Source organism: Muscardinus avellanarius, assembly GCF_963383645.1.
Source record: "Muscardinus avellanarius genome assembly, chromosome: 16".
NCBI lineage: Eukaryota > Metazoa > Chordata > Mammalia > Rodentia > Gliridae > Muscardinus > Muscardinus avellanarius.
The window spans coordinates 39,477,531-39,497,408 of NC_137802.1; the positions used below are offsets into that span (position 1 = coordinate 39,477,531).

General features: G+C 41.9%; 1 protein-coding gene across 1 annotated transcript in view; it reads right to left on the reverse strand.

Annotated features, from left to right (window-relative positions):
* Positions 1–19,194, reverse strand: part of ANKFN1 (ankyrin repeat and fibronectin type III domain containing 1) — a gene marked incomplete at its 3' end in the record, with an annotated part of 415,223 nt that extends 396,029 nt beyond the window's left edge. The window contains exon 1 of the mRNA XM_080712607.1: positions 19,051–19,194. The remainder of the gene's footprint in view (positions 1–19,050) is intronic.
* Between the last annotated feature and the right edge of the window lie 684 nt (positions 19,195–19,878).

A 19,878-nucleotide genomic window follows, 5' to 3' on the forward strand; every position in this document is an offset into this window, starting at 1 on the left:
GCTCTACCTTAAAAAAAATTTTGTTTTGAAACAAGATCTCACTAAGCTGCTGAAACTGTTCTGAAAATTGTAATCCTATTGTCTCAGCCTTCCAAATACTGGAATTACAGGCATGGATCATTACACCCAGCCAAAAGATGTTATTTTACTTTAAAAATTTATTATTTTTTATTTTGTTGTTGTTTTGTTTGTTTTGTTTTGTTTTTGTATTTGCTAGTGGGAATTGAGCCCAGGTGCATTTTATCTCTGACCTATACCTCCAGCTCTATTTTATTTATTTATTTATTTATTTATTTATTTATTTATTGGTACTGGGATTCCTGAAAACCCTTCTACCTCCGGGCTACATTCCCAGACCTATTTTATATATTTTTTTAAATTTGGAAACAGGGTCTCTTAAGCCAGCGAGGCTGGTTTCGAACCTATGCGATTTTCCTGTCTCCGCTTCCCAAGCATGGGGATTACAAGCGTGCGCCACCACGCCCAGCTTATTTTTTATTTTGAATCAAGGTCTCAACTAAGTTATTGAGGCTGTCCTTTAACCTGAAACTCTCCTGACTCAGCCTCTCAAGTACTGGCATTACAGATGTGTACCACACCCAGCTAGCACGTCTTAATCTTATCTTTCATCTTTGGTATTTTAGAAATGTAATACATGCTCATTGAACAAAATTCATCCTAAAGAGGAATATATATGAAATAAAAGTCTCTTTGTCGCCTCTCTCCCTACTGTTCACTTTAGCTCCTGAAACAGACTCTGAGGTGGAGATGTCCAGGAGCAACAGTTCCTAAGATGTCCTGCGTCATCTGACCTGGGAAGGAAGCCGAGCCGGGGAGGGGGAGAAGTTTGGTTGGCGACGTGTTTCCATAAAAGCTTTGTCTGATTCAGTGAGGGAGGCTGAGAGCCAGAATGGAGCCTCAGAATTATTCTAAAAGGAAGCAAGACCTTCGTATGATTCCTTCTCCAGCCATCCCTGCAAAGCGAAGTGTAAACTTAGAGGAAGTCACTAATGCCCTTGGCCGAGGGCAGCTCCTGGGAAGGGAGTAGCTAGGAGCCATCACCACCTCTCATTTGAAGTGTGCGGTGAATAGGTGCCATGCTCTTCCAGGGAAAATCGAGTGGCATGCTTTGAAAGTACACTGTATTATATGTATGTTTCAATACATGCACACTCTACAGATGTCTATGTACACAAAAAACACACACACAATTGAAGAATAGTAGAGCATGGTTGTTAATGACAGGCACTCTGGAGCCAACTTTAGAAATCCTTTTTGGGCTTCAGTAGTCTTTTTGGCAATAGTGACAATCATCGAGGTGTCCAGAGGAAAAACCGGTGAATTAATGCGACGTTCTGAGGGTGGAGCCTAACACACACAAACACTTAGCCTTTTGCTTGTTTCACTCAACAATTATCTTGCACAAGCTTCTCTTTTATTCATGCAAAGTCTTTACTAAAAAGACTTTACCCAGCTACTAGAGCTGGGTAATATTTCTGAAAACTCTTTCCAGGTTTGTGTGAATTGGCCATAGTTTCTTTAATAATTCCTTGCCATTATGTGTGTAGCTCATCTCTGATTTCTCACAATTACAAGTTATGTAAGAGTGGACATTCCTTTTAGATACTTGGAAATTTGTGTGTAAGATAGATTCTTCAGCTGGGCGTGGTGCCTCATGCTTGTAAACCCCACGCTTGGGAGACAGGAGGATCGCGCAGGTTCGTAGCCAGGCTCGCTGGCTTAGGAGACCCTGTTTCCAAATAAAAATATATAAAAAAATAGGTCTGGGAGTGTGGCTCGGAGGTAGAAGGGTTTCCAGGAAGCCAAGTACCACCAAAAAAAAAAAAAAAAAAAAAAGATTCTTCAAAGTGTGATTGTTTGACAAAGAATAAGCACATTTAAAAATTTGACAGGAACTGTTAATTGCTCTCTGAAAATACTCCGTAGTTCTAACTTGGATCTCAGCATCATGAATTGAGAGTGTCCTTCTCTTTCCCACTCCCCCAGCAACACCAAATATTAAAAATCCATTACACTTTTTGCCAGTTTGACAGGCGAAAAACTGAAGCTCTTTGTTTTCTTTTGCATTTCAATGAATCCCTAAGAAATTCAGTTTATTTTTCTTGTTTTTTAGCCACTTGTGTATCTGCTTTTATAATTTGCTTAATTGTCTACTTCTTCTGGGTTACCTTAGTGACATATTTTTTATTTACATGTAGAAGATAGGTCTTACAGCCCTCTCACTTATCTTTGAGCCTTTGGAGGGTGCCTCTCAACTTGCAGAGGTTAAATTTCCACGTGTTGAAATGGGCCAGTCTTCTGCAGAGCTCCTGGATTCAGATTTCTGTGCAGGTAGGAGGTATAAAGTGGGGTCACCCCTGTTCATGTACTCTACATATTCCTCGGGACTGCAAGTTCCTTTATTGGCTCTGAACTCTCCTCCTTCTGCCTAGAGCAGGCAACTTCTCCACATGTCACTGCTGCCTTCCTTTTTCCCCAGTCCAGTCCTGATTATTACAATCTTAGACAATGTCTAACCTCCAACCTCATGCTCACTCCAACTTCCACACTGATCTTTCCCCTCCTCTTCTTTCTGATTATGTGTCTTCTTCTTGGGGCCATCCAGTGGAGAGACAGAAAGGACATGCCCATGTTTTCAAATGTCTGCACTGATTACCAGTGTTTTCAGCTGATGTGGAAGTATCTGAGGAGTGCCTGGTTGGTAAGAAGCATTTGTTTCTGCATGAAGGATGTCCTCAGAGGCAGTCACATCTCCTTGTGACCCTTGCCATCATCCTTATAAGAAACACATCTTATAGATTCATCCCACAATCTATAAGATCTATAATCCAATTTTCCAGTTCCATGATGCCTTTCCAGGGTATCTGTGATTGTGTGGCTGTCAGCAAGAGAGGACTAATTATGAGAATAATGATAAAGGTAGTACCCTTAATTGAGTATTTCTGGAATTCTACATTCAGTTTGCTGGAGAAAGGGCCCAACACAGTGACCTCGCAAATCAAAAACAAAACAAAATAAAAAATAAAAAGCGGCCATAAATTCTGGACAGAATAGTAAAAAGACAAAATATACCCAAAGATTCAGGAGAACCAACAAAGGTAGGTATGACAGTGAGTTCCCTATTTCATTGTAACTTCAGCTTGTGTGTAATCCCTGTGAAACAGGTTGGCTGAAAGAGAAGACCTGCCATCTTTCTAGCCTGAAGAATCAAAGAGAGAATTCAAGGTGTCCATAGTTCCAGAAACCCAGGATAATCACCGAGTAGGGGAACCCCAGGTTTTATGTGTCAGTTCTGCCCCACTCTCTATGTGATCCCTGAACCATACATGTATGAGGCAAAATGAAAACAGATTTGTTAAGGGAAAAATGACTTGTACTGAGATTTGAGATGCCACCCATTACAGGTAAGAAAGAGTATACGATTTCAGTCTAAGCAAGTTTATTGCCTGCTAAAACAAATGAGCAAATAAACAAATATCAATATTCTTCAGAGGAATATAACAGAATCCAGAATCTTCACTTTATACCAACACAATGACCAGCACACAGCACAAAATATCTCTGTAAAGTAGATATGAAGACTGCTTCCAGAGGGTAGCTTTAAAGCTTAAACAAGCGGATGTATTTAGCACAGTTTGCAAAGAGCCTGGCTTGTAGTTAATGGATGAGTCACAAATAATATCTTCTTGGTTTTGGAGAAGATTTCACAGGAAACACCCACCAAAAGGCTGTCAAATTGTAGTAAATACTTCAAGTTGGAAGAGAGAGCTCATCTGTCATTACCAGCACATTTAGGCTTCCAAACACTAGGAGCAGGGAATCGGCATATCTTATAAGAGAGATTAGCACTAAAGTTATTTGTCAAGGAGATCAGCAAGTTAGTCAGAGGAAAGGATAAAGGAATATTTTAAGAAAGTGTAAAAAAGGAGCCAAATGTGGAAGGAGGAGCCAGGAGACCAGTCCAAAAAAAAAATATATAGCAGGAAGGTAAAAAATTATGTACAGACAGGAACATGACAGGGCTAGAATAAAAACAAGAGCAGAGCCATTGCGGAAGCTGGCTAGAGCCCAGGACTTGAGGGTTTGGTGAGCATCGTTTGGATCAGGCCTGCAGGCTGCAGCTGAGTCCCCTTGTGATGGTGAGGAGAATGTTTCCCGTTCACAAAAGACACTAGCCTGGGAAAGTTGGGTTCTTTATCCCTTTATCCTTTCAAGAGGAAAGCACTTCAGAGGTTGATTTAAGATTTATCATTATCCTCAATGGTTATAGGTAAGAATGAAAAATCCAATGGTTAAAAAAATAGAACAGAGATGTCTTCTTGTTGTAGATGAAGAAACCTTACCTTCTTGATTCAGGACCAAGGCCATCAAGCACAAGCCATTTCCGAGATTATGACCCACATCAAATAACAAAGCCAAGATAAAATTTTGTCTGGGTGAATGAATCTCATCTGTGTATTCCTCCTGTTTGGTGTAAGATTCAAGTTTTACTTTCATATTAAAAAAAAAAAGGCAAAGAGATACCACAAAAGGGTGGAATGTCAGCAGAGATCATTTTGTTTCCATTGACTTTAATATCACAAACTTAGAAGGGTCCCAGAAATCAAATCTCTCCCTTAGTACTAATAAAATTCTTATTTGCATAATGGCAGAAGAAACGTGCTACTCGATGACATGTACATAAAAGGGGTTTTGCCTTTTTGTTTGTTTGTTTTCCTGCTTTCTCTCACCAAATTACCTAGTTACCATAAGTACCTAGTTACCATAAGTAATACGATAATTATTTCATTGCATTGTGCCAAATATTTTTCAAATGCTACTTCGTTTAGTCTCCCTAATGATTCTGTGAGGTAGGAACCACTTGTTACCATCCTTATTCTGGCAATGGGGAAGTTGAAGCATAAAGAAATTAAGCTGCAGGTGAAGGGTACATAGCTAGCAGGCAGCAGAGTCAGGACCCAAATGCAGCCGTGTGGTTTCAGAGTCTGTGATCTTAGCCATTGTCCTCTGCTGTCCCTACGTGGTATCCTCACAGTAAGTAGTCAGTAAGTGGGGGCAATTACAGCAATAACAGCAATTATATCTTCATCACATACTGAAGGGAATTTCATAGTGCATTGTCAATGTATTCATTCGACTAGCAGATTATGCAAATGCACTAGGAGCTTGTATAATGCAAATGTGCTTTATAAAATGTGGACAATAAAACTGAAATCATCTCTCTCCATGCACTTCCGCAATACCTCTCCTCATTGTAGCAACAGCAGCTGGTATTGTATGGGTGTTGAGCGAAGGCTTATTAATGTGTGGTTCACACTGGTCATAGTATATGATGCTGTAAATATCATCATTAATGCTATCATTGCCCCAGATGAGAACCCCATAGGAAAGAGCGGGAGCTTTGAGAACATCAGTCTATGGAACACAGTTGGCAAGGCTCTAGGCTGAGTGGCCTTTCCAAAGTCTAGCAAATGCTGTAGCTCAGATAGATAGATACGGTGGGGCATATGCAGTTCTGCCCTGAAGTGTCAAAACAAAAGTCACATACAGCGAGATGCATGACAGGGTGAGAAAAGGTTCATTCTGTCTTTGAGGGCTGGCATTTTCCATGAGGTTTGTCAAGACATTTCTGCCTCTCACTCTCCTTCTCAAGCTTGTCCAATTCAGAAATGTGACAAGGGGACTGTAGAACATCACTCGCCCCTGCCTGCCATCAATGCTCACTACTGTACGCCATCAGGAGCTGGGTTAACCTCAGAGCAAGCTTGCCGAACTCGGACCAAAATAATCACTAATGCACAATGTACCAGGCCGCAGTGTTCCAGCCCCTCTTTCCTTTCATGTTAAATTCACTGCCTTAACTAAGTGGCCCTTTGCAAAGCCAGCCTTGTGACTAATGGGCCTTTGATCAGGTTTTTGCTTCCTGACAGCTGTACGTATAAATGAATGTTTATCCCAATTAAGTAATGAACATCCATTCTTCTTCATACCCTCTGCCTGCAAAATGTCCCCCTCATCTCAAAGATTCCCCGCTGTTCTTCTGTCGTGGATAAATATCTTCTCACTTAGAAGCACTCTGCATAGAGGCAAAGGGAGATGCAATTTAGGATACTCTGGAGAAAAAGAGCAAGACTTAAAGAAGCAGTTGGATCAAATTTTCCAGAATCTGCTAGCATGCTCTCACATGGATAAAGACACTGCGATTTACCTTGCTAGCATGAAAGGTACTTCACATGCGTGATTTCACTTTATCTGCACGTTGATCCTATGGTCAAGTATCATTTGCGCCACTGTACAGAGGAGGAAATGAATCTGGACAGCCAAGTAACTCAGAGTAGTGTGAGTTGTCGGTGGCTAAGTCACAATGCAAACGGACCCATGCCACGAGACTCCAAAGTCTTATTTCCCAGTATCTCTGGTAGTCATGCCATTGTTTCGTTCATATACACTAGGAATCATACTGGGTTTGAGTCTAGGTCTGTTTCTTGCTAGCTCTCTGGCCTTGAATGAGTTCAATATTCAGCCATCCCATTTATTTTGGTGCTGGGCGTCCAACCCAAGGCCTCAAACATGCTAAGTATGCACTGTGCTGTTGAGGTCCCCTCTTCATCCACTCCATATCCTTTATATTTTGGAGTCCTTCATCTGCAAAGTGGAGATCCACCAGCACCTTCTCTGTTTACCTGGCAGGGCTGTTGTGAACTGGATTTGCACATGATCAGGTGCTGCACAAGACATTCTGGATGACTGGCATACTTACAAATGGCCTGCTTAGCTGCCTCTGCTTTACTCTGGCACATCGTTGCTTCCTCTTCCTGACTCTCCAAAAGCAGCATGTGGGTCTGCTTTGCCAAGAACAGATTTGTTTTCATTATTAGGGACGATTCTGTCTTGAAGTTGGAACAGAAATGGCAATTGAACGTGCTTTCATGGGAATTTCAAAGATCCCATTTTTCTTGGGGAAAGAAGAAATAGGAGCCCATGGAACAGCAATTAAATCCATAGTTTAAAAACAAATGCTGCTAAGGCACAGATGATATCATGCAATCATTGGAATTTCTCCTGTTTTCTCAGGCTAGCGGAGCAGGGGCAGCCCTCTGAAATCTCATGCCAGCTGTCAGCGCCTGTTTCAGAAGCTGCCACTCCCAGGCATCTCTTTGGCAAACTCCTCTCTCCAACCCAAACCTGTTGTACTCAGTTTCTAGCAGAGTCCAGGAAACCACAAGGAAGTCAGATACAGCTTCAGCCATCCATGGCTCATGTGGTAGCAGAGGGATGTTACTCAATGTGTCATTTTCCCTGAATGAAGATTTACTGATCATCCAGTAGAAACCATCAACCGAGCCACCTGTGTGCCAGCGGGTTATCCACCTGGCCCTTCCAATGCCAGGCAAGTTAAATGCCTACAGGAGACAAAACTGTTGCCTGTCTAATCAGCTCTAGGCTCATCTGCCACTAAAATCCTCACATATTTAATCTAGAAAGGAGGCTAGTCAGGAGTCTTCCGTCACTGTCAATAGCTGGCCATGGAAGCACAATGTCTAATCTTGTACTTTTCATACTGATCAAGAAACTTTCCAGGGCTTAAAAAGCTACTAGCAGCAAGTCGGTTTGGAAGTTCCTTAAATTCTAAATGTAGAATTACTAAAAGACCAAGTGATTCTACTCCTAGGTATACATACAATTGAATCAAAAACAGGTTCTTAAATACATCCCTATACCCAAATACTCAAATACACAAAAGCCAAAAGGAGAAAACAACCTAAATGTCTATTAATAGATGAAGGAATGGATAAACTGTGATATAGCTATACAAAGAGATTATCATTTAGTCATAAAAGGAATGAAGAACTGATACATGCGGCGGAGTGGATGAATCTTGCAAACATTTGGGCAAAGTGAAAAAAGCCAGATGTGAAAGGTCATGTATTGTGGCTTACATGAAATATTCAGAATAGGTAAAGCTAAAGAAACATAAATTAAATGGTGATGACCGAGGGCTGGAGAAATCGAGAGTGACTTCCTAACTGGTAAAGGCCTTTATTTTTAGAGTGATGAAAATATTTTAGAACTAAATGTAGGTACTGAATATACATATCATGAATGTGTTAATTGACACTGAATTACTAACTTTAAAATCATGAAGATATGTTATGTGATTTTATATCAATTTTAAAAAACATCTAAAATCTACAAATTTCTCTGAAGTACATATAAAATAAAGATGAATGGATGAATGAACAGACACCAAAATGCAATAAAAAAAGAGTAAATTGTTATAAAATCCAGGTTGTGAGTGCATGGATATTATTAGACTGTAAAAAGTTTTCTGTATATTTGAATTTTTTTTTTTTGTATTCCAATGCTAGGATGTTGGAAAAACACTAAAACTGGTACTTCTTATCCCAGCAGGCAGTTGGAAAGCAGGTGCCCAAATCCTGTTCTCCAACCTGGATTTTCTGGTCTTGGTCCCAGCCAGGACATGTTTGGGAACTTGTCAGGATAAATATGCTGGGCTTTGTCCACTGGGTTTCTGACCTTCCTTTCTTGTCCCCAGCTGCAGAAAGTGCCATTTTTTTCATAATAAAACTACCACGTCCACATCTACTACAGACTAGACATCATGTCAGGTGGCTCACACTCGCTCTCTGCAGTCCAGGTAACACTCAGAGTAGGTTAAGGATGAGAACCCTGGCAAAGGGATGAGCAAAACTCGATAGAAAAATATTATGTATGTTTCATACAAGTACATTGCATATAAAAAAGAAAGAGAGGCAGACAAGATGACTCTATGCTATTTATTTATTTATTTATTTATTTAGTGGTACTGGGGTTGGAACCCAGGGGCATTCTACCTCTCAGCTACACACCCAGTTCTACTTTTTATTCTTTATTTTGAAACAGGGTCTCACTGAGTTGCAAAGGGCCTTACTAGGTAGTTGAGGCTGTCTGCGAACCACGATCCTCCTGTCTCAGCCTCCCAAATGCTGGGATTACAAGCATGTGCTATCACACCCGGCTGACTCTATGCTTTTTAAAGGAGAAGCTAATTCTACCTTTGGAGTAGTTAGGCTCATTTCAGGTCTTCTGGAGCAGAGCGCTCTGCCAGTACTCTCCTATGACTCTATCTAGTGTTTATTATACAAATGCCTTCAACTCGTGAAAACCCACCTTCCTATATGCAGACCACATCCACGTAAGTCTTCAAATCTACCAGATCAATGAACTAGTTCATGAAAAATCAATCAGCAAAACCCAAAGCCATTTAAAAAAAAAAAAAGACTAATTAAAAGTAAAAAAGAAAGATGGAGAAAACATAAGAGAGTAAGATTAAGAAGAAGGCAAGCCCAGTGGCACAGGCCTATAATCCCAATACTTGAGAGGCTGAAACAGGAGGATCGCAGGTTGTGGCCAGCCTCAGCAACTTACTGAGACCCTGTTTCAAAATAAAAATATAAAATAGGGCTGATGGTGTAGCTCAGATATAGAATGCTCCTGGCTTTAGCATCTAGTATTAAAAAATCAGAAAATCAATAAAAAGTAAAGGAATAAGAAAAGGCATAATTATTCCTATAGAGAGAGTTGAAATTTTATAACATATATAGTTCTATTCCAGTGGCCTTGAAAATCCTGATGAAATGGATGCTTTTCCAAGTAAACAAGTGAAGCCAAGAGTGTAAGGGAGCAGCTGCCAATCACAGAAGCTGCTGCGGTGTGAAGTCTGAACCCTAGTGGAGTTCACAAATCCCTCTCTCTCACTAGCAGTGGGAGGGCTACAGCAACACACACTCAGACCAACCAATTAGTAAATGGCTAGGGGCCACTGTGCACGGCAGGCTTTGGCTTCTGCAGAAACCAGGAGACCTTGCCATAGAGAGAAGGCGATGGAAGTCACTGCTCTCCGAGTCTAAATCCATTTCTTATAAAACTTCTGAACACTGGGTTAAGTCCTTGTCTCAGTTGCTCTCCCAAGGCCAGAAGATGACAAGCTAAGACAAGGATGGTGCACACCTATTGGACAGGTGTGAAATGGCATGGGGAGGCAGGTGGGGATAGCATGTTGTTGTAATAAGTATCCTTTTACTTAAAATAAGAAGCCACCTTGGATTACTTTACAGGTGGCTGGAATGGTTCCTTTTGCTTCTGATAGATTCTTAAAGTTTAACAGGGAAGAAATCTAATGACAGTTAAGTTTGGAAAAATGATCCATGAACAGTCAGGCAGAATGTAGTCAGGGGAGCTTTTTCATTTAGTTGGTGGCTATCTGCAAGCCCTAACTTACAACTTCAAGGTAAGAGAGAAACTTTTAACAAGAGGACATGAGCAAGAGAATTAGACATTGCAGATAGAAACACAAGGACCAGAGAGAACCAGAGTTTAGGGGGCGGAGCATCCTGCACTTTCTTAGCAACTTCAAAGAGGCAGTTTTTCCACTAAGATCGCAAATTAGCCTGAAAATGCACGAGAAGTGGAGAAGAAGGCTATCCTTTCTTGGAGTAGTAGTGGCGAAGGCTATTATGCGGTGCAGTGGTATTAAAAAGGAATTTTATTTTATGATGTTCTATCTCCAAGCAAACTCTCAGCCCTATTTTATATTTTATTTGGAAACAGGGTCTCCATAAGTTGCTGAGAACCTCACTTCGTTGCTGAGGCTGGGCTCAAAACTGTAATCCTCCTATCTCAGCTTCCTAAGTATTAGTATAATAGGTGTGCACCACCATATCCATCTAGGAAATTTTATTTTGAGTATAAAGTTAGAGAGAAGTGTGTTCTTTTGAGGCCAGAGCATATTGGTCAGCCAAAGGGAAAGATCTAGTTGAAGAGAAAATGAAAATCATCAATGGTGCTTAGATTCTAGAAGTGAGGGGGCCATAAACTTAAAAGGAACATTTGGCTTTGGAGAGAAGGCAGATTAATAAAATTGCTGAAATCTCCGTTGTGGGTTGAATAGTGGCTCCTAATAAGTATCACCATTCCATAAGCCCTAATACCTTTGAATCTGACCTTATTTGGAAACAAGATCTTTGCAGTATAATTCAGGATCTTGGGATGAGATCTTTAAGGATTTTAGGGTGGGACTTAAGTCCAATGACTATTGTCCTTGTAAGGAAAAGAAGAGGGACATTTGAGGCAAATAGAGAGAGGAGGAAGCACATGAAGATGGAGGCAGAGACTGGGGTAATGCAGCCCCAAACCAAGGTGCTGCTGGGCCAGCCTTGCTGGAAGAGGCCGGAGGCTCTCTTCTAGAGCAAGGTGAACACGCCGACGCTGCCATCTGGGCATTGCAGCCCCCACCACTAGGAGAGAATATGTTTTTGCATTTAAGCCATGGAACTTGGGGGTAGTTTGTAATGGCAGCTCCAGAAAATTAATATAACCTCCAAAATCTAGTCAAAATTAACACAGTAGATTGAGTAAACCTGAGATACATGACCAACCTTTAGAGACACATCTGCACTCTCTAATTTGGTTAAGAGGGCAGCACTGAGGTCCAGGAAAACCTTGTCCCTGAATAACCGTGGCTGCGTCAAAGTCAACTCTAAGTCGCCCTTCCTAGGCTGCACTCAGCCCTCGCTTTCCTTCCCTTTCACTAGCATCCCTTGTGTGCCCCCACGCTCCCTCCCAGTCAGTCACTCTGGATTCAAAGCATTAAAACCTCTAGTCTATCTTTCCAGAGCATGTAGGCTTATATAAAACCCCAATTAAAGAGGCCATGAAGGAATGACACATGATATAATTTTACATATATATTTAAAATTTCTGCAGTTTTGATTTCTCCTGGGCACCTACACAGACACTTATTTTCATGGTTGATCTAACTTGCTGCTGGTTCCTACTACTTGGGGTCAAGTTCCTCATTTCCTTGTGACTTAATATACTGCCAATTGCAGCCTAACAAGACACTGAGAACTATTTTGGCTCTCTCATTAGGATTCAGAGAAGCGGGAGATTCACTCTTTATTTTCAATTCATTGAGAGAAGTTGCCATTATATAATCACTATAGATCATCTGCGTTCCAAAGAGAGTTTTAGAAAGAGATGTGTGGTAGAAGAAGACACTCATTCACTCCATACTTATCCAACACCCACTCTCTACCAGTTATATTACTAGGAGTTGGGAATACATGTACGGAGAAGAGTAAGATATATGGCCATCAAAGAGCTCACTGCCTCATGTGTACTTGGGAAAAATAAAAACATTTCATTGGATAATATTAATTCCGTATAATGAGGATTATCTGCAGTATAGATGATTCTTCTATGGATCTGGGAAAGTGAGAGTCTCTGGAGATGGGACAGGGACTGGAAAGATAGTCTTTGCATCTCCGAATCCACCCTCCTCCATTTTCACCTGCTCTGTGTTTAGATTGGGGACCTTTACGAATGCCCCTGCCCTGCCACTCAGGCACTATGGCTTCCAGGTGGCTTAAGTCAATGGAAGACAAAGGCAGATATGAGAGGCTGGAGGAGAGAAGGGTCCCTTTCTGATCACACTGCAGGTTGGCAAGGGCTGCACTCTAGAACAGGCCACCACTCAAGGGACCTCTCTTACTGTTTTGGCCATGCCCCAGCAACTGCTTGCTCCTTCCTGCTTACAGCAGCAGCAGGCTGGGTTACATCACCAGCCCATCTTGTTTTCCCTTATCCTAGCCATGCCTTCAAAAGCAGCCCTATTATTCAGTTCCCTGTAGCAACTTGCTGGGGTGCAACGTCTACTTCTTGTAGGTCCCTAATGGATCCTGGGGTCCAGGAATGTTTAAGAGACAAGAGGCTTTGCACCATGTCCTGAAGAACAAGGAAGGTTTTACCAGGGACATGCAAGTGTGGAGAGAAGGTTGAGGTGAGTTTATAGTCAAGGCTGGGAGTCAAGGGCACAACTGCACAACTGGAGACTAATAAGGAACCTGAATCTTCATATAGGGAGGTCTGCAGAGAATGGAGGGAAAGGAGATTGAAAAGTCCAATGGCTTCATATGCTGTACCAGGCCTTGGGGTTTTATCCCACATTTGGTGAGAAATTTTAAAGACGCTGATAACATTTCAGTGCCTCCCATCTCTAGATCTCCAGGTCTTTTATGGGGGGGGTATATTCCAGAAATAAGAAGCTAGTGTAGATTTCTACTCTAAATTTATGCTTCATTGGGTTTGTACTCTTATCTGTTTGGTGGTTATAAAATTCACTTATAGCCTGAGAGCTGAGTAAAGCTGCTGACTTTTTAAAAATTAAATATTAAATCACTTCAAAAGCTTTTTCTTCTCAGTCTCAACTTATTGGGACTTTTCCTTATGTATTATGGAAAAAGGGAATGTTTCTTTTGAGAAATGTCATGATTTGACTCAATTACAAAAATCTTTATTAAGTGCAACAGTATTTGATAGAACTTTATAAAAGAGAGCACTTAGTAAGAGCTAAGATCTCCTGGCTTGGGTCTTAAGGAATAGAGAAGAGGGAGGCCAACACTTGGTGAAGATAGTCAAGGCCTCATGTATGGAGTGGGAAGAAGAGGCCATAAGAAGGAGAAGGAGGAGTCGACGTCACCAAGGGATAAAGAAAAGTTCAGAGCAGCACTGTCCAGTAGAGAAAAAAAATAAACCATAAATGTGAGGTACATATGCAATTTTTAATAGTGTAGTAGGCACATTAACCAAAGAAAAAGAGATGAAAGCAACCCATGTGTTCATAGACAGATGAATGAATAAACTCTATCTATCTATCTATACACACACACACACACACACACACACACACACACACACACACACACACACTGGAATAATACTGAATCCTAAAAAGGAAAGAGATTCAGACACATGCTAAAACCCAGATGAACCTTGATAACACTGTGCTAAGTGAAACAAGCCAGTTAGAAAAAGACAAATATGCTGGGCGTGGTGGCGCACGCTTGTAATCCCCGCGCTTGGGAAGCAGAGACAGGAGGATCACACAGGTTCGAAGCCAGCCACGCGTGCTGGCTTAGGAGACCCTGTTTCCAAATAAAAATGTAAAAATAGGTCTGGGAGTGTAGCCCAGAGGTAAAAGGGCTTCCAGGAACCCCAGTACCACCAAAAAAAAAAAAAGAAAAGAAAAAAGTAAAAGACAAATACTATGAGTCCTCTCATTTCTAACTAGATTAGCTACATTTAGACAGACATAATAGTTAAATCTGCAGAGATGGAAAGTGACTGGTAGTTTCTGGGGGCCGGGGGAGAGTGAAGAGGTTGTGTAAGTGGCTCAGAGTTGGAGTTTTGTAAGATGAAGGTTTCTGGAGATGTGTTTGCACAACAATGTAAATGCACTTAGCATCTCGGGGCTGTAAGTCTAAAAGAGTTAAAACGATACCCTTCATGTTGTGTGAAGGTTACCATGGTTTATTTAAATGTAAAAAGAAATGGGTGATGTTTATTTTAATAGTACATTTTACTTAACCCATTATATCCCAAACATTATTGTTTTATCATGCAATAAATACAAATCTACTGGGCTCCTCTACATTTTTTTCAGAGTAAGTTGTTGAAGTCTAGAGCATATTTTCACACTTTGAGGACACTTCAATTTCAAGTGCTCAACAGCCGCCCCTGGTCAATGGCTACCATATTGCACAGAGCACTGGAAAAAAAAAAAAGGTACTCAGCTTCCTCTTCCTTACAAGTGCACCAATGACTTGCCTGCTGGTGAGACTTTTTTCAGAGCCTGCTTCCTTTAGGGGCTTTCTTTTGGGGTCAGTAGTAAGAAAGGGCTGAGACCATTTTTTTTTTTTTTTTTTTGCAAAGCACTATGAGAGGGTAATTTAAAAGCCACCCCCTAACTTTAAGTGAAAATGAAGTAGAAGAGGCAAATGAACTTCCTGGTCCCTGGAAAATCCTTTGTTATTACTGTTATGGTTCTTATAGCACCAACCAGTTGGTATATCAGTGAGGTGCTGGAGGCAATAACATCAAAGTCAGGCTCTCTAGCTCTGTGACGCGGGACAAGCTGAATCACATCGTGGAACCCAAGTTACTGCATTGGCAAAATAAGCACAAAAACAGTGGCACTCTCCTAAGGCTGCTGTGAGAATTAAATAAAAATGCATGCATAAAGCTTTTGCAAAAACTACCTGCCATTGAGTGAATAGTGCTAGTCACTATTTGATAAATATCACCACCATTATCATTACTGCTATTACTAGTGTGTTTTCCTATATGGTATTGTCTCTACATTCTCTTATACATTCAGTTATTCTCCTCACCAGCTTTAAAAGTGTTCGAGGAAAAGTGATTAGGAGCACAGACTTAGTGAACTAGATGCCTGGGCTCAAAGTGTGGGTTCTTTACTTTCAAAGACCCCAAGTTTCTTCTCTTCCTCAATGCCGCCTCCTGACTCCCTGATCCCAAATAGGAGATTCATCTAGCCTCCAGCATAACCTATTTTAAAATCTGTAATGAAGGGTAAGTAATAGCACAAACCACATAGGATTGTGGGGATTAAATGAAATGATGTAGATAAAACTCTTAAAATTTGGCCTTGCACACGGCAAACCCTGGGCGAGTAGAAGTGCTTATTTACAACCTGAAAGGCTGAGGATGTAATAGTGAATCCATTAGAAAGAACAGTCATCCTCCCCGAGTGGAAGAGCACAGAAAACTCTAGGCCTTAAGCCAGGTAGACAATAAAGACTGAGGAGTGTTTGCATATGGGAAGTACTTCCTAATGCTATGCTTAAATACATGGACTATAACTTCAAATCCCCTTGTCCTTGTCCTATGATTAAAGAACGGATGCTTTATTCTGGCTGGTAGAACTCAAGCACACCTTTTCTCCTGGTCTGCCAATACTCTGAAGGAGCAGCTAGGTTTCACGCTAGACCTGTCTCTGGCTTCTAGTGGCCCCCAGTTTGGTGTAGCAGTGCCTCTCCTAATAAGCCCTTTCAGACAGAAAAGGTCAATAAAGCTTCTAAAAATCCCCCATTGATCTGCTTGTGTAAGGCTGGGAAATCTTGCTTCCAGGAGACTCTTTATTTCCCCCTTGCACAGGTCAGGATGGGCAGATGCATGCTGAGCGGCAGTGCGGTTCCCACCGGGCACGCTTGGCCTTTGTGCACATAATTATTGAATGAACAAAAGAGATTAGCACTAAAGCAATTTATAGTCAGCTATGCAGGAGGTCAGGAGAGTGCAGATTAATCTCCAAATTGATGATATACAAAGGAGGAGGAAAGTAAAAACAAATTGTTGATAACATTGTTCTTACAGGAGGTAGGAACTGAAAAAGAAGTATCGTGCATCTCTTACTGGATGGGGACTGGTATTCAGATCCCCCTACATAAGTAGACAGGACAGTGGAGACCATAAAACATCTTCTGCTTTTCTCTCTAATAAGCTTCCCAGTCCTCACCTTCCCAAGGACTCCACTCCTACTCTGACTACTCTGATAAACATCAACCTCAGATCATGCATAAGAGATGAGTTTACCCCTCAACTAGTTCTGTAGGGGTGGGGGAGGAAGAAGAAAAGCCCGGGGAGTCTACCAAGATTGAGCAGCCCAGGGAGTCTACCAAGATTGAGCTCCAGGGCTTGGAGGTAATTCTAGGCTGGTTTCCTCTCAAGCGACCCTTGTTCATCTTTCTTAGGTACCCCAGAGGATGGAAAGCTCCATCCACTTTCCCTTCTCTGCCCCTTACAGAGAAGGCTAGGGAAAGCTGCTAGGCTTGGTCTCTAAGAGTCGATGACCGGAAATGCTGAGGGCTTCTCCTACTGAGCGAAGCTCTACCTGCCTCACTGGGACTCAAATACAAGCTCTAAAAAATAAAATGGCCAATACCTTTTCAAGGCTCCTAATTAAGGAAAAATTACTAAGGATCTAATGCGCATTGGGCTCTAGATAACTTGGTTTTAATCTAGATGGTATTACTGATCATTTTGAACCATGAAAGTACATCTCAGAGAATGGTTTGGTAGTAACCATAAAGGACCCCCTAAATATATTTTTTTATTCTGGTAATATTTGAAATTTTATTCTTCCTGATTTGTTTAAAGGAAGTAAAAATGTGTAGGGCATAGAATATTGATAGTTGTATCACGATTCTGGGCAAGTTGGAAGCCATTTAAATCTCCAAGGACTGTTAAATAGATCACAGTATATCCACTTAAGGGATTAATCTATTTAATGCAGCCATAATGGATGATCTATATGAATGTTGTGCTAGAATATGGGAAAGAAGTATAGAATAATATCGGCATAAGGCAGAACAACTAGATATATCTAGGCTCTGATTACAATTGCACCCACAAGGCAAATATGAACAAATCATGCAGAAAAAAAAAAAAAAAACGGGTACCAAGAGGGTGAGATTAGGAAGAGGCCTTAAAAAGACACCTTGTAATGCTTCTGCAATGCATCATTATTAGAAATGGCAAAAATAAATCATAACAAAGCACAGGCATCCAATTATTCTCCTTGCCCCACTTCTTTGGCTTTCCTTGGATTGCTTAAGTGAGATCTTTTCAATCTGTCTGTGAAGATGCACTGCTCTGCCATGGATGAGTCCAGAGAATGTGATGGTCCTGAATATCGAGCTCTTTCCCCTGAGGTTGTGGCTGGAGACTTCTTGGCATTCATTCCCAGGTATAGCAGCCTCACCTTCTTATCCTGATGTGTCATGGTTTTTGAGAAAGGTTAGAAAAAGCTGCCTGAGTGGAAGACTTCTTGTAGAAGACAGATGGCTCTTTCCTCTGCCCTGGTCCCCTGCCCTGGCTCATATTTCACGGCAAGTCCCATAGCAGCTGGGAAGCTGGGGACTTGGCCCTCCGGGGTGGTGTAACAGCATGCAGCTGTGTACCCAAGCCGCCAGCCGACTGCTCTCCTCCCAGCCAAGTCCCAGTGTAAAGCACCTCAGACTCCCCCACCTTCAGCACGCTCAGCTGCTCAAAGCCTGTGCCTAGGCTAAGCAAAGCGCCCCTCCCTCACTCCCACCTTCTCCCCTCCTCCTGGGGAAGATGAGCTGGTATGTTTGTACCTCAGGTGTCATCTAGGACATCCTCAGCAACATCAAACAATGCCCAGAAAGGTGTGTGTGTGTGTGTGTGTGTGTGTGTGTGTGTGTGTACCAGAAAATCAGAATACAAACAAGTTTAGGACCAGGCATACTTCTGTCCAGCATGTTATTTAGCACCAGTAACAAGTAGTGCCCAAAGATACGCAGCAGCTCACTCTGCTAAAAAAAACAAAACAAAACAAAACAACAACAACAACAAAAATGCTCCTGGCTGCACAAAGGCTTTAAAGCAAATCATTCTCTTCTATCCCTTTTCAATTTCCATCTACCTATTGTTCACAGGTAGAAAATTCCAGGGCTTGATTGAAAACACAAAACAAACAACAAGAAAAACTTTCTCAAAGTTCAAAACAGTGTCTGATGCTAAGAGATCTGTGTATTTGCCCCCAGCTGAGCAGATAGTTAAATACAACCCAGGCTGTTCCATGCCTGCACTGGACTCACCGAACACTTTGAGCAGTCTCAACAAAGAGGTTAAAACATGTTGGATATGGTGCTGTTTGCTACAGACAACTGGAGCTGAGAACCTGAGACAGGAGTCTTTGCAGCAAGGGGGATATAAAACTCCCCATCCAGAAGAAGCAGCTGGGTGGCAAAGCTATAGAGATCCATACAGCTGCCAAAGAAACTTGGGAAAGAATCCCTCTGGGAGTCTTTCCCCTCGCAAAGCTCTTTCAGGTTGAAGAGTCTTTCTGCCCCGCAGCCCACTCTCAAAGATGAAGAAAAAGAAAACAAAAAGGAAATATTTCCCACCTGCTGTTAACATGTTTTACGATCAGGAAGCCGAGAAAATACAAGTGCGTGTGAATGCATTCCCCGTACCTCCTTTGGAAGAGGGGGTAGACCCCAAATGCACTTGTTAATTGTGCAAACCACATTTCCACCTTCAGTCTCAGGAAAAGCTCCGACTCACACACACTCACCCACCTCCCAGCCAAGCCCCCTCCCCAGCATCCCGTCCACAGCTGCAGAGAAATCATCAAAAGCTACTCACACGCGGCAGCCTCAGCCTCCCTTTACCTCTTCCCAGCCTGTGCAGGGGCTCCAGTCGCGGCGGCTGCTTCTCCTGTTGCAAGTGAAAGGAGCCTTCATCGGCAGGAATGGTTTTCCTCTGGGCTGCTTTGTCTGAGATTCCCCAGATGAACACCGACTCGTTTATGTCATTATCTGAGTTTGATTGCTCCCCTAACAGAGGCAGGGCTTTGGGGCTGTCATCTTCCACTGGCTGGGTTTCTGCAGAGAGAAACAACAGACCTGAAATTGACAACTGATCACATCAAAACACTCCAGGGGATGGCAACCCAAGACTACGGAGTAACACATTAGCTCGCAGTGATACCACACAAAGCCGTAGATCATCTGACTCCTGTTGGCCCTGGGAGCCTAACCAAGTTGAAGAGACATTATTTATGAATTTAAAGTTTCCAGAAGGACTCCAGGTAAAGCCATATGGGCATCACAAAACACAGTGCCATAGGATCCTGCAACCCTCAGACATGTGCAGTGTCTCTGAACTCAATAAAGAGGTACTGTCAATGGGTGGCTAGAGTTAAAGGCTTTTAGGTAGACCAGGACTCATCTACGTTTAAGTAGACCCAGGTTCACATGTGAGCTCCATCGCTAATTAGCTGTGTGATTCTGGACAAAGTCTTAATCCTTTCTGAGCCTCTTTCTTCACTTGCATTTCAGAGATAATAATATTTAGCCCTCTTAACTGCCAGAAGTCAGATGGTATTTGTGAACAATCTCATTCTATGCATATTACCTAGCAGGCATCCCAAGAGATATAAAGACTCCCCTCTCCATGTTGCACCAGGGTATA